This window comes from Schistocerca cancellata, chromosome 4, assembly GCF_023864275.1.
Source record: "Schistocerca cancellata isolate TAMUIC-IGC-003103 chromosome 4, iqSchCanc2.1, whole genome shotgun sequence".
Lineage (NCBI taxonomy): Eukaryota > Metazoa > Arthropoda > Insecta > Orthoptera > Acrididae > Schistocerca > Schistocerca cancellata.
Window position 1 is genome coordinate 668285482 of NC_064629.1, and position 14687 is coordinate 668300168.

A 14687-nucleotide genomic window follows, 5' to 3' on the forward strand; every position below is an offset into this window, starting at 1 on the left:
ACATGATCTTCGAGGTTGATGAAGTGCTGGCTATGTAAGCAAGTTAAGTGTAACAGACAGAAGGCATATACATCGCATTCCACAATGTTTAGACGGCAGATCATGTTCTGTTTAAGGCTCAATCAATATCAGTATCATACGTATGGTGAAATGTCGTTGCAGGGCGAACAAATATTGACGTTCACGGTACGCGGAGTGTGAAACAGTGTGTAGGACGAAGATAAGTAAACTTCACTCGGGTACCATGGCGCTGTTTACCAACACCCTTAAGGGTTATGTTATTTTGATGTAATGGAGGAGGTTCAAATTTAAAACTAGTGTAAATTACACGGATCTTCTGAGTAACGGCCGGCCGCTAGGCGCTACGGTCTGGAACCGCGCGACCGCTACGGTCGCAGGTTCGAATCCTGCCTCGGGCATGGATGTCTGTGATGTCCTTAGGTTGGTTAGGTTTAAGTAGTTCTAAGTTTTAGGGGGCTGATGACCTCAGATGTTATGTCCCATAGTGCTCAGAGCCATTAGGACCATTTTTCGGAGTAACGTGTGGTAAGGTAGTGTTGTGCAGGAACCCATTTGCGTTGCTGAAGCCACATTAGAAGGGATGTTAAGTGAGAAAGTGTCTTTTAAATCAACAACTGAACCCACGAAAGAAGAACTCTGTAAAAAGAAAAAAAACTTTAAAGCTGGATGTGTGTATTACATCTACCATCCGTTGTCTATTAACTTACACTGACGGGGCACAAAAAAAAAAAAAAAAAAAAAAAAAAAAAAAAAAAAAAAAAAAAAAAAAAAACCTAAAATCAAAGATGTGATGTAACGCCCAGTATTTAATTTTTGGATAACCAATAGCACTGATAAATTTAGGTGCTGCTCTGTCAAAATGAATTTTCTAATACGTAGCCACGAGAACAAGCCTGCTGTTTCCCGACGTAATGGTAACATTACAAGCGTTGAAAAGTGTGGAAAATACACTTGTAAAATGCAAGCAAAACCTAATACCCACAACAAAAAGAAGCGGTATGTCATTAAAAAAAGATTCACGATGTAAAAAGTATGTGTGGTAGCTTCAGAACACTAGTAAGCAGTAAATTGAAAACGAATAATATTATAGATAGCCGCAGGAACGAAGATACTGAAATCTAACCCATCAGCGGCATCAAGAATGCAGACATAAGTCTCCTAACAATTTGCTCATGATCGGACAGAGTTTACCAAAGATATGAACGAAAATCTGGTGAAGTTAACACAAGAGACAGATGAAAGTACTAATGGCTAAATAACAGTGACTGTTGATTCTGAAGCCATGCAAACGAAAATCTTAATGAAAGGAGGAGAAATACTTTGAATTTACGAATTCATGTTTTTGACTAACAACAAAATTATGTTCAGACATGAGAAAAATCGAGAATTAATTGTTTAATGCTGTCTGAGACTTCTAAATTGTTGAAATAGAAATAACTCAGGAAGTAGATGAAACAACTCTGGAGAAATGTGGAGCCATCCCATTTCATCTGTGGTGCACAGTTCCTTGAAAATGTTAAGCGGGTTTCGAACTACATATTAGTGGAATGTGTACCGTATTCTGTATGTAACACACCAGCAACAAAGCAGTTTTGTCCTGAACTTTCGACAATTACTTTAACCCCGTTAAAAAGATTGAGATTTTCGAGTCCCCTCGAAAGTGACGTGTGACTTCAGCAACGAGAATGAAGGGCAGAATGCTTCGGCTCTCCTATCACTCGTTGGTGCAACGGGGTCTAATGGGACACTCAAGTAGAAAAGCTAGTAGCAGCCCCTGGAAGCACAAAGTGCGTTTTCTTGTATTTCAGCTAAAACAGCGTGTCAGTGATCAGATAAAACGTAAAGAAGTATAACAAGAACGTAGGGACCATAAAGGAATACAATGTTCCGCGTGGTATTTCAAAGTCTGAATACTTGCTTGTTCCCATTTCGTTTCTCTCCACAACAAAAATTCTCTCTCTCTCTCTCTCTCTCTCTCTCTCTCTCTCTCTCTCTCTCTGTGTGTGTGTGTGTGTGTGTGTGTGTGTGTGTGTGTGTGTGTGTGTGTGTGTACGCACACGCAGCCATCCCTCAAAGCTTTAGCGTAGATGACTTGGCCCTGTTACTCATTGTCAGTACGCCAGGAGAACTAATGTTACCTTAAAGACAGATATGGCCTTCAGACCACGTTACCACAGTGTATTAGTTTGTGTAATATAACGAAAACCACATACACTGATTTAGTGGAAACAAGCATGATTCAAAGGAGATATTTTTAGTCGCTCTTAGAACAGAAGTCGAGCAAGAAACATCGCGTCTGCAGTATCAGTCGCAGTACATGAATCTGATTATCGGCTCTGCACTCTTTCGTCGCATTTTTGTTGCCTGTTATTTGCAAGTACTATAATCAATAGGTGCAACATAAACTAAGGGCGTTTAACTGTTAGTTGATGGTGACTTGGTTATCAACATCACTAAAGTTATCAGTGATTGAAACAAATCATAACAAGAGGAGTGTTAAAAAGAATGAAGGGTCTTATACATTTCAGGGATGAAATAAATTAATAATATCATGTTCCCTCAAGAAACTATTTATGGATTTATATGCTATTCAATGGAGATAGAACAATCCTTGCATAGAAAATTTAACTCGTTTATTACATAAATGGCTTGCATCGCGGTTTATGTTTAAGAATCACTATTAATCTAGTATAACAGGTCGTTGGGATATTCCACAAATCATAATACAATAAACGAAGACGCAGTTAAATGGCTCTGAGCACTATGGGACTTAACATCTGAGGTCATCAGTCCGCTAGAACTTAGAACTACTTAAACCTAACTAAGCTAAGGACATCACACACATCCATGCCCGAGGCAGGATTCGAACCTGCGACCGTAGCGGTCACGCGGTTCCAGACTGTAGCGCCTAGAACCGCTCGACCACCCCGGCCGGCGAAGACGCAGTTAAGAGTTTGAAACAAACAGCTCAGTTTTTTGAGCTTGTTTAAGTCTGAAAATACTAACTGCATATTTACAACTCCTGATGATGTCCCCAGCATTATGAGACGGACTGTTATTCAGCATTTTAACAGGTGATATTGGGTGTTCTTTCGCCGGTTCCCACGGGCGAAGTGTTTAAGGAATTGGACTCAGATTCTGGAGGAATAGTGTTCAAGGAAGGAAAGCAAGACGAGAAGACGGGACAGAAGGAAAAAGTAGAAGAAGAAGAAGAAGAAGAAGAAGGAGAAGAAGACGGAGAAGAAGAAGAAGAAGGATTTAGACGAGGCAAATACGAAGACGAATATGTTGACGACTGTGGCTATTCTCGGTTATAAGAGCGCGTTACAATATTTATTTATTTTTCGACAAATAAGATTTGAGCAACATAGAATGGCGCCTTCGCAAATTCCTCGTCATCGCGATTTCACTGGAAAGACAATAGGGCGACACAGCATACCGGACGCTAATCGTTGTCAACGAAGGTCCATGGAGATAGAAGAGCGTTTTCTGCTAGGTCAGGTTAAACACGCATGGTTAGGCACCGGCGCGGTTGGCAGCCTGAGAACAATTTTTTATTAGGCTAGACAAATCTGTCTTAATTAATGCTGGGCCATTTGCCATTTTACTGCTTCACCCGCCTGGTGCATTAACCCTAGGACGCCCAAGCCTTTTTTTCTAACTTGGATGCCTAAGGGAGGGGGGTTCGGCGAGCCCACAGGTATTAAATAAGTTTACTGACGAAAAATTACAACTTTCAAAATGGTTTATGTATTTTAACTAAGGCATCAGTTTATAAATGTTGTTAATTGTTATAAATATTGGATTGGGTGAATAAAAAATTGACATATTACAATACAAAATACAGACGTGTTCATATACAATAGACTACTCTGAGTCCTCAACTTCAAGGCACGAGACACACTTCACAATTTTTTTCTGAATGTGTGTTACACACATGTTTATGACACTGTCCACAATACTGTTTTGGTTTACTTAGATTGTTGTACTTCTGCTTCTTTGTTTTAGCTTTTCTTACACAAATATGGCACCGACCTTTCCCTGCAGGAGGCTGTAGTGCTTCTGTTGTCACTTCTTTGATTTTCTTTTGTAGAATAGTCTCCATTGATTGAACAATTTGGTTAGATAACCCTGTTGCATTGGCACTTCTTTCTTCTACCTGCAATTTCACTAGTTCCATCCCAGCTTGCAGAAGATAAAGTTTCCGTTTGTTGTGTTTCTTTTCATTCCATCTTGGATGTTGCGGGATGAATATGGTGGTTGCATTGATAGCAAAAATGTCGATGAGAGAGTAAAATACAGATAGAGGCCATCTCTTTGTTCCCCTCTTACAGGTGTACATACGCGCCATTTGTTCAATGGTATCAATTCCACCTTTAGTGGAATTATAATATGCATTTATCTCGGTTTTATTCTTCTCTCCTCCAACAGTGCCTTTTATCTTGGTGCATTGTTGACAACATCAGTAAGTTTTTACTCGGTTTCGTTTTTGCTGTGTAGGACACCAAAGTTCCTTGAGACCTACGTGTTGGGAACTGCACTAACTCACTGCAAGTTTACAAGATAAATAACAGCTGACTGACATCAACAATCACTTCCTCTGAAAGTAAACCGATTGTTGTGAATATCAAGAATACCAACCAACAAGAAACTAACTTCTCTTGTTTTAGAGATGAGAAATACGAAATCCTACTAAGGGAAATTTTCTATAGCATGGAAGCCTAAGGAGGGGGGGGAGGTTGTTGGACCCATAATATAAGTTTATTTATTTTTTCTTTCAAAGCACGAATTTTCTAAGCAGGGGACATAAAAAAATTGTGGGTTTAACGAAGCTTTTTGCCGATTCCTGTAAGAGTTCGGGCACTGTTTGTGTATCCACACAGAAGAAGATGGTCAAATGGCCGGTGAGCGTGAACTACACTCCTGGAAATGGAAAAAAGAACACATTGACACCGGTGTGTCAGACCCACCATACTTGCTCCGGACACTGCGAGAGGGCTGTACAAGCAATGATCACACGCCTGGCACAGCGGACACACCAGGAACCGCGGTGTTGGCCGTCGAATGGCGCTAGCTGCGCAGCATTTGTGCACCGCCGCCGTCAGTGTCAGCCAGTTTGCCGTGGCATACGGAGCTCCATCGCAGTCTTTAACACTGGTAGCATGCCGCGACAGCGTGGACGTGAACCGTATGTGCAGTTGACGGACTTTGAGCGAGGGCGTATAGTGGGCATGCGGGAGGCCGGGTGGACGTACCGCCGAATTGCTCAACACGTGGGGCGTGAGGTCTCCACAGTACATCGATGTTGTCGCCAGTGGTCTAGAGATGGGCAAAACTGTTCTTTTCAGAGATTGGATCAGAACTGTTCACTCCCTGAAATGAATTAGCTCTTTTTCATGACTCACCACTCATTTACAATAGAAAATAAATGGAAGGCACATTGCCCTTTAAACTTGGTTTATTCCAGTACTATACCTGTATTTTGATCTTATCTGATCATATTTTGAAGTAACACAGATAATGAGTAAGAATTTTGTATTGTTTATTGAAATTTCCACGATATGACAAAGTTTTTGATTACTGATTTATTTTGCACTATCGTGGTTTTTTGGGTGATCGGAAAATGTTGTAACTTGAGATTTACATTAACAATATATTTGGCTATAATGTATTAAAATTTCATTAACCTCATACAAATACATCGCAAGCCATATATTTTTAAAGTGAACGTTTCCTTTCGAAGACGCCTAAAATCGCAAAATCCGTACCAGAATAAAAAAAAATATATACATTTGACTGTAAAACGAAAGTGCTGCATATAGCCTTACGGAGAATAAAACAAGGAAAGTATTGGTGTATCACATTTTGCGATACGTTTATCGGTTCGCTCGTAATTAAAGTGTAAATTCGAGTGTCCATAATAAAAATCCTATAGTAAGAGGAGTCATCAGGAACCTAATCTAATCAGTTTAAACAAATAAAAATAAAATAAAAACAATTGATGTACACATAACATAATAATGTAATATACATAGCGGTATTACTACGAAGAACAATATCCAGTGGGGACGAACTCCGATGCAGAGGCGCTGAGTCGAGCAGGTCGAGCCGCGAGCTGTATTACTGCGTGAGCTGAGACCGCAGAGACCAGAGTGACACTTGAGTCACTTTGCTCGACGCTCTGGCTAGAGTCGAGACGGTGGGGTGAGCGTTGAGCGGGTGAGTTCCGAGGGTGGGGGGGAGCGGTGAACTCACCCGCTCCGAGACAAATCGTCCGTTCCCTTGCGAGCAGGTTTTTGCAAGTAGTTCCTATGTTATCCGCTAGGTGGCTCTCTGTCCTGTTGCTCGCATCAACTGCCCAGAGGGCAGGACGTGCGACTGAAACGATCGCAGACAGAGTGCGATGCGAAGTTAAGCTGCGCCAGACACTGCACAGTGCACACGGCAGACGACGCACAGAGACGGCACGGCATATGTGAAACACAAAATCCAATGGGGCACTGCACAATGCAGGCAGCCAAGGTAGAAGCAGGGCAGAGGCCGGCGCTGGCTGTGTTGTGTGGCGTGCACTGTGCTCTGACCAGCAGAGGCGCTGCTGATATGCTCTCTCTCTCTCTCTCTCTCTCTCTCTCTCTCTCTCTCTGCCGTGGGAAACGTTTGGAGCTACCGTTCTTTTTTTCTGAATCACTGATTGTTCACTCCTTTGAAAGATTGAACTCTATGAATTAGTTCAACAGCGGATCCCCCATCTCTACAGTGGTCGGCGGAAGGTGCACGTGCCCGTCGACCTGGGACCGAACCGCAGCGACGCACGGATGCACGCCAAGACCGTAGGATCCTACGCAGTGCCGTAGGGGACCGCACCGCCACTTCCCAGCAAATTAGGGACACTGTTGCTCCTGGGGTATCGGCGAGGACCATTCGCAACCGTCTCCATGAAGCTGGGCTACGGTCCCGCACACCGTTAGGCCGTCTTCCACTCACGCCCCAACATCGTGCAGCCCGCCTCCAGTGGTGTCGCGACAGGCGTGTATGGAGGGACGAATGGAGACGTGTCGTCTTCAGCGATGAGAGTCGCTTCTGCCTTGGTGCCAATGATGGTCGTATGCGTGTTTGGCGCCGTGCAGGTGAGCGCCACAATCAGGACTGCATACGACCGAGGCACACAGGGCCAACACCCGGCATCATGGTGTGGGGAGCGATCTCCTACACTGGCCATACACCACTGGTGATCGTCGAGGGGACACTGAATAGTGCACGGTACATGCAAACCGTCATCGAACCCATCGTTCTACCATTCCTAGACCGGCAAGGGAACTTGCTGTTCCAACAGGACAATGCACGTCCGCATGTATCCCGTGCCACCCAATGTGCTCTAGAAGGTGTAAGTCAACTACCCTGGCCTGCAAGATCTCCGGATCTGTCCCCCATTGAGCATATTTGGGACTGGATGAAGCGTCGTCTCACGCGGTCTGCACGTCCAGCACGAACGCTGGTCCAACTGAGGCGCCAGGTGGAAATGGCATGGCAAGCCGTTCCACAGGACTACATCCAGCATCTCTACGATCGTCTCCATGGGAGAATAGCAGCCTGCATTGCTGCGAAAGGTGGATATACACTGTACTAGTGCCGACATTGTGCATGCTCTGTTGCCTGTGTCTATGTGCCTGTGGTTCTGTCAGTGTGATCATGTGATGTATCTGACCCCAGGAATGTGTCAATAAAGTTTCCCCTTCCTGGGACAATGAATTCACGGTGTTCTTATTTCAATTTCCAGGAGTGTATATACATATATTACCATAATACCATTTCCCCTCCTGACAGACGTTGTTGACTGTCGCTTAGTATAGATCTTGTGACTTGTGAAATATTTGAGTTCTTCCCACGACCACTCACTGTGCATATACACACTATATCATTCTTTGCTCACCGAGGACTTGGCGTTTGTTTTTGTCGCCATGTCTTTCCTGACGGCACGTCACGTTAATAAGGCAGGCCTTGCCAAACATCTAACTATCTGAATTCGTTAAGTCTCTTAATACAAGGGGAGAATCATTTGGTAATATATACTGAAGCGCCAAAGAAACTGGTATATGCATGCGTATTCAAATACAGAGATATGTGACCAGGCAGAATACGGCGCAGCTGTCGGCAACGCCTATAGAAGACAAGAAGTGCCTATCGCAGGTTATAAAGATTTAAGTGAGTTTGAACGTCGTGTTATAGTCGGCGAACGAGCGATGGGATACAGCGTCTCCGAGGTAACGATGAAGTGGGGATTCTCCAGTGTGGCCATTTCACGAGTGTGCCGTGAATATCAGGAATCCGATAAAACATCAAATCTCCGACATCGCTGCGGCCAAAAAACCATCCTGCAAGAACGGGCCCAACGACGGCTGAAGAGAATCGTTCAATATGACAGAAGTGCAATCCTTGCGCAGTTTGCTGCAGAATTCAATGCTGGGCCACCATCAAGTGTCAGCGTGCAAACCACTCAACGAAACATCATCGATATGGGCTTTCGGAGCCGAAGGACCACTTGTGTACCCTTGGTGACTGCACGACACAAAGCTTTATGCCTCGCCAGGGCCCGTTAACACCGACACTGGACTATTGATGACTGGAAACTTGTTGTCTCGTCGGATGAGTTTCGTTTCAAATTATATCGGGCGGATGAACGTGTACGGGTATGGAGACAACCTCATGAATCCATGGATCCTGCATGCCAGAAGGGGACTGTTCAAGCTGGTGGAGGCTTTGTAATGGTGTGGGACGTGTGCAGTTGGAGTGATATGGGACATGTGATACGTCTAGATACGCCTCTGACAGGTGATACGTACGTAATAATCCTGTCTGATCACCTGCATCCATTCATGTCCTTTGTGCATCTGACGGACTTGGGCAATTCCAGCAGGACAATGCGACACCGCACACGTCCAGAATTGCTACAGTGTGGCTCCAGGGACACTTCTGAGTTTAAACACTTCCGATGGCCACCAAACTCCTCAAGACATGAAAATTATTGACCATATCTGGGATGTCTTGCAACGTACTGTTCAGAAAAGATCCCCACCCCCACGTACTCTTACGGATTTATGGACAGCCGTGCAGGATTCATGGTGTCACTTCCCTCCTGCACTACTTCAGACATTAGTCGAGTCCATGCCATGTCGTGTTACGGTGTTTCTGCGTGCCCGCGGGGACCCTACACGATATTAGGCAGATGTACCAGTTTCTTTGGCTCTTCAGTGTATATGGCGAACAAGATTGATGCTATCAAACAAAAATTAATCCTACGAAAAAATCAGCTTTAAATTGATGACATCAACTTTAGCAGACAGATGTACAGTGTAGCATCCGGCTGAACGACCTGCTGAATCCAAGATTTTACAATACTTCTACAAAATCTTATTCCACAAACAATATCCTCGGGTACGGAGACAAGCCGCCGAAGTTATTTCAATGTTTGATTCAACATATGTGGGTGAAATTATTTCTGTTTTTGCAGTTGACGAAGTTCCACCAACGAAAGGGTGCAACATATGTTAATCTGCTTAATCACGGGCCATAGTTCCAAATATATTACGTATTCTAAATCGAAATATGTATAAATTTATAAATTTCACAGTTACATTTTAAATGCCTGTATGTAACTTTTTTGTAGCTCTGTTCATTGTATTAGCACAATGTAATGTACTTACTTAATCAAATAACAGAATTATTGTTTTGCCAGAATATGAAATTTGAAAATAAACACTAATGATAAAATCCTGCTTAAGGGTATGGTTCAATATTCGCCACGTGGAAGTAGTCGCACTATGTTGAAAACACGTGTTCCCAAGATTCCCGCGTGTGTAGCCTCCGCCATATAGCCGTCTCACTCACACCTCGGAACACCGCAGTGGTGGTGGAAGCAGGAGCACTAAGTGGACACGATTGCGCTAGAGCAGCGCGCCCCGGGAATGCATATCTTGGCCAGGCCTGACATAAGTGCAGAAATGTCGTGTACACCACTAGTCTGCCAAAAATGCAAACTATGTTCCGCGTATTTTCATGTTTGAAGCGAATTTGTATCTTGACCCATCCGGATAGGCACAAGCGTTAGCAAGCCGCTTCCGGGATTCGGGGAGACGCGCCGTCCTAGGATCGAATCCGTAGGTGGAGTAACGACGAGGGCCGGTGTATCGGGCAACCTGGATGTGATTTCTAGGCGATTGCCCACCACCGATTAGGTGAATATCCAGGTAGCACCCACGTCCCCGCTTCAGTTACACGATTTGCAAACATTTCGAAAACGTTCTCATACTTTCATGTGTGATAACACTAAACGCACTGGTGACAGGACGGGCATCTGGCCACCCTCTACCTCCTTTAACATTGTCAGCTTCAGTTTAAATAGGACTAGGAAAGAGAAAATGAGAGAAGAACCGACTTTGTGCCTTGTTCCAGATGGGGAACCAACCCGGCATTCGTCTAAATGCGTGTAGAGACCGGCCAAGAACAATGCGCGTGCTGACCATTGCTAATTCGGTTCACCTTCCTGTCTAAATAAGTACAGTTACAGAGGTTACGCTCCAAGTGCAGGAGCTTTCACGGTTTGCAAAACATCATGCAGTGGGTACATTAAAATATTCAGTATTTTACTCCTCAATTCTTACCTTGTCCTTTGTAAGACAATCACGAGAAGATTTTTACAGGCATTCGTGATCACAAGTTCTCTACTCGTCGTCGTCGTCATAGAAGTAGTAGTAGTAGTAGTAGTAGTAGAAGAAGAAGTAGTAGCGGTAATGGCAGTAGCGTCTTCACTCCGGAGATCGGTTTCATGCAAATCTCCACGCCGTACCTACTGCGACTTAGCGTCGTTCATTTGTACCCGTTTGCTGTATTCAAGCATTGGTCCCCCTCTACCATCTTTACACCGCCCCCTCCCTCCGTCACACACACACACACACACACACACACACACACACACACACACACATTTTCCTGCATTACTACAGTGACGATTCCTTGATGCCTCAGAATGTGTCCTACCAACCGATCCCTTCTTTACCTCAACCTGTGCCACGTATTTTTTGGTTCAAATGGCTCTGAGCACTATGGGACTCAACTGCTGTGGTCATAAGTCCCCTAGAACTTAGAACTACTTAAACCTAACTAACCTAAGGACATCACACACATCCATGCCCGAAGCAGGATTCGAACCTGCGACCGTAGCGGTCGTGCGGTTCCAGACTGTAGCGCCTTTAACCGCTCGGCCACTCCGCTCGGCCCACGTATTTTTTGTCCGAAGTCCATTCAGTACCACTTCACTACATATTCGCACTACCCATATAATCTTCAGCATTCATCTGTAGCTCCTACTCTCTTCTTGTCTCTACTGTTATATCATACACGATTCACATCTGCAAAAGGTTACACTCCAGACAAATAGCAGTAAAAAACACACTTCTTAAAACATGCATTTACATTTGATGTTAAATATATTTCTCTTCTTCAGAAAATCTTTTCTTGCTGTCGCTAGCTGCATTTTATATCCCGTCTACAACGACAATTTTATTTATTTTGCCGCCCCAACAGAAAAACTGAGAAAAAGAGACACTTTTGGTCTCTCACTACCTAATCTAACTCCCTCATTATCATGTGATTTAATCGTCTACATTCCATTATCCTTGTTTTACTGTTCTTGACGATCATCTTGTAATATCTTTTCGAGACACTACTCATTCCATTCAACTCCTCTTCGAAGTCCTTTGCTCTCTATAACACAATTACTGTGTCATCGGCAAACCCCGAAGTTTTAATTTCTTCTCCTTGAAGTTTCATTCTCTTTCCCAATTTCTCCTTGGGTTCCTTTGCGGTCTGTCGATGTACAGACTGAATAACAGCGGCGATAGGTTACAACATTCTCTCACTCCCTTTCCGACCAGTGCTTCCCTTTCATGCCTCTCGACTCCTGCAAATACCGTCTGCTTTCAGTATAACTTGTGCATAATCTATCGCTCCCCTTATTTTATCCCTGCTTCCTCCAGAATTTCAAAGAGCGTATTCCAGTCAACATTGTCGAACGTTTTCTATAAATATATAAATGTTATCAACGTAAAAGAAGGAAGGAAAATTAGAGTTTAACTTCCCATCGATAGCACGATCGTTAAAGACGGATCACAAGCTCCGATTGCGGAAAATGAGGAAGAAAATTGGCCATACTCTTGTCAGGGAAAATACCCCAGCATTGCATGAGGCGATTTATGGGAATCACGGAAAACCTAAATCTTGGTGGCCGGACGGGGATTTGAATGATTCCAGTGTGCTAACCACTGCGCCACCTCGCTCGGTACAATAAACGTAGGTTTGCCTTTTTCCAACCAATCATGTGAGATCCATTGCGATTACAAAGGGCATAAGATACCTCCTAACATCGTGCTGGACCCCCTTTTCCCCCACGTAATGCAGCAACTCTACGTGGCATGGACTTAACATGTCGTTGCAACTCCCCCGCAGAAATAGAGCCACATTGTTTCTATATAGACGTCCGTAACTGCGGAAGTGTTGCCGGTGCAGGGTTTCGTGCACGTATTGACATCTCGGTTATGTCCGATAAATGTTCGATAGGATTCGTGTCGGCCGATCTGGGTGGCCAAACTATTCGCTCCAACCGTACTGAATGTTCTTCAAACCAATCGCGAAGAACTGTGGCCCGGTGACACAGCGCATTGTCATCCATAAAATTCCATCGTTGCTCGGGAACAAGACATCCGTGAATGACTGCAAATCAGTGTGGAACCGCGCGACCGCTATGGTCGCAGATTCAGGCATAGATGTGTGTGATGTCCCTAGGCTAGTTAGGTTTAAGTACTTCTAAGCTCTAGGGGACTGATGACCTCAGATGTTAAGTCCCATAGCACTCAGAGCCATTTGAACCATTTTGAACCAAATGGTCTCCAAATAGCTGAACATCCAGAGTACACAGACCATTCCATGTAAAGACACAGTCCACACCATTGTGGAGCCACCACCAGCTTGCACAGTGCCTTGTTCATAGCTTGGGTCCATGGATTCGTGGGGTCTATACCATACTCGAACCATAGCTCTTACCAACTGAAACCGGAACTAATCTGACCAGGCCACGGTTTTCCAGTCGTCTACGGTCCAACCGATATAATTACGAGTTCAGGAGAGGCGCTGTAGGCGATGTCGTGCTGTCAGAAAGGCACTCGGTCGTCTGCCGGCATGGCCTACTCACGCCATATTTCGCCGAACTGTCCTAACGGATACGTTCGTCGTACGTCTCACATTGATTTCTGCTGTTATTTCACGCTGTGTCGCTTGTCTGTCAGCACTGACAGTTCTATGCAGACGCCGCTGCCGTCGGTCATTAAGTGGAGGCTGTCAGCCACTGCGTTGTGCGTGGTGAGAGGTAATGCTCGAAATTTTTTATTCTCGGCACGCTCTTGACGCTGTGTATCGCGAAATATTGAATTCCCTAATGATTTCCGAAATGAAGTGTCCCACGCGTCTAGCTCCAACTACCGTCCCGCATTCAAAGATTTAATTCCCTCCGTGCCGTCATGATCACGTCGCAAACAATTTCACATAATCACCTGAAGACAAATGACAGCTTCGCCAATGCATTGCCCTTTTATGTACACGATACTACCGCCATTTGTGTATGTACACATAGCTATTCAATGACTTTTGTCACCTCAGTGTATCTCAGTAACGCCTCGCGTATTTCTACATTTCTCCGGAATCCAAAATGATCACCCCCGAGGTCGGTGTCTACTATTCTTTTTCATTTTTCCAAATAATGTGTGTTAGTGTTATTCAAGAATGACTTATTAAACTAATAGTTTAGCAATAAATCTGTCAGCAAATTCTTTATTTCTAATTTTAATTATTATATTCCTCGTACAGCTTGAGGGTATTTTGCCTGTATAATATCCATATAACAGGTTGTAAGACGTGTGTATTTCTATTGCCAAACCACAATTTATGAAAGATTTTTATTTTCTATTAATAGGATTAAGTAGGAATAATTAATATTTGTCATTTTGGAAATAATTGTGGTAGCAAGGAATGTCTGCACCAAAGTATTGTTGGTGGGAGAGACTGCACATTGAAATAATTTTAAAAACGGCGGGAGAGACCGCGTATGGATACATTTTAAGAAAAGAGCGAGAAAGACCGCGCATTGATACATTTTGTAATGGTAGCAGGTATTGTCTGCACCAAAAACATTGTTGGCGGGAGAGACCGCACTTCAGCATTCGTAGGACGTCAGTAGTAAGCGAGATGTGAAGCGAGTCGGTAGCAGGTCTCAAGCGAGAGGTTGAGAGGAGCGGTGTGCCTGCCAGCCACCAGCTATGATTTACAATAGATCATAAGAGGAACTAATATTACTGAATTTTTTTAAGGCACTCACGACTACTAAAGGTATGTTTGCGCAATGCTAGTTGTAAGATTATTGTAAAAAGTAAGTCTCATATGAACGTTTGTAAAATCATTTCATTACCAGCAGTAAATATTTGAAGAAGCGTTTTCAGAATGTAATCAATTTTTGCCAGCAGTGTTGTATTACTGATTATAATCCATCCCAAAAACCATCAACGAAAAACTTAGCAAAATTTTATTGTTGTCAAGAAAAATTTTAACTATGAATTACGTAA

At 43.8% G+C, this 14687-nt stretch overlaps 1 protein-coding gene across 2 annotated transcripts in view; it reads right to left on the minus strand.

The window, feature by feature from the left end:
- Positions 1-14687, minus strand: part of LOC126183438 (plexin-A4) — a 963020-nt gene that overhangs the window by 54978 nt on the left and 893355 nt on the right. The gene's annotated exons all lie outside the window — the stretch shown is intronic.